The sequence below is a fragment of the Arachis ipaensis genome, chromosome B09 (genome assembly GCF_000816755.2).
Source record: "Arachis ipaensis cultivar K30076 chromosome B09, Araip1.1, whole genome shotgun sequence".
NCBI lineage: Eukaryota > Viridiplantae > Streptophyta > Magnoliopsida > Fabales > Fabaceae > Arachis > Arachis ipaensis.
In genome coordinates, this window is record NC_029793.2 from 143,970,180 (window position 1) to 143,970,875 (window position 696).

Below are 696 nucleotides of genomic sequence, written 5' to 3' on the forward strand. Positions count from 1 at the left end.
GTTCTCAGAGCTACCTGAGCTAACAGTTTTCTCTTCTCCTTCAATGTATTCAGTTTTGTATTTTTCTGTTTAATTTTGTCATGTCTTGAGTCTCATGGTAAAAGGCAAACAGTGAGGTTTGTAATGAAAAAGCCATAGAGCGGAAAAAGGCAGAGAGTGCAAAATTAAAAGAAAAAGCCATAGGTGTCTTAGAGTTCCTTTGTTCATCTATGTTGTGTTTCATGATTCTGTGGGAATCCCCTTGTAAGTTGGGTTAGCACTTTACAAGTTGTAATCTGTTTGATTATAGTGAAATTCCATCATTGTTGTGATGGAGACTGGATGTAGGCTGCACTGCACTTAGCAGCCGAACCAGGATATATCTTGGTGTGATTTTCTTCCTCTCCTACTTCATTTCTGTTTTCTACTGCACAGGAGCAAAAACAAAAAATGTCTCGTGCCAAGTGACGAGACAAAATGAAAATGTCTCGTGGCTAGGGACGAGCTAAAAACAGAAAAGTCTCCTCTGAATCCAGCAAGTGTTAGCAAAAAAAAAGGGGCTAAGATTCAACCCCCCCTCTCTTAGCCACTGAAACCATCAGACATACATATCCACCGTTTGTTATCTTAAAGAACCTAATTGATACTTTTTTTTTCAAAGACTAATTAGTCCAAAATTAACACATTTTCAAAAATCTAATTATCACTTCACTTTTT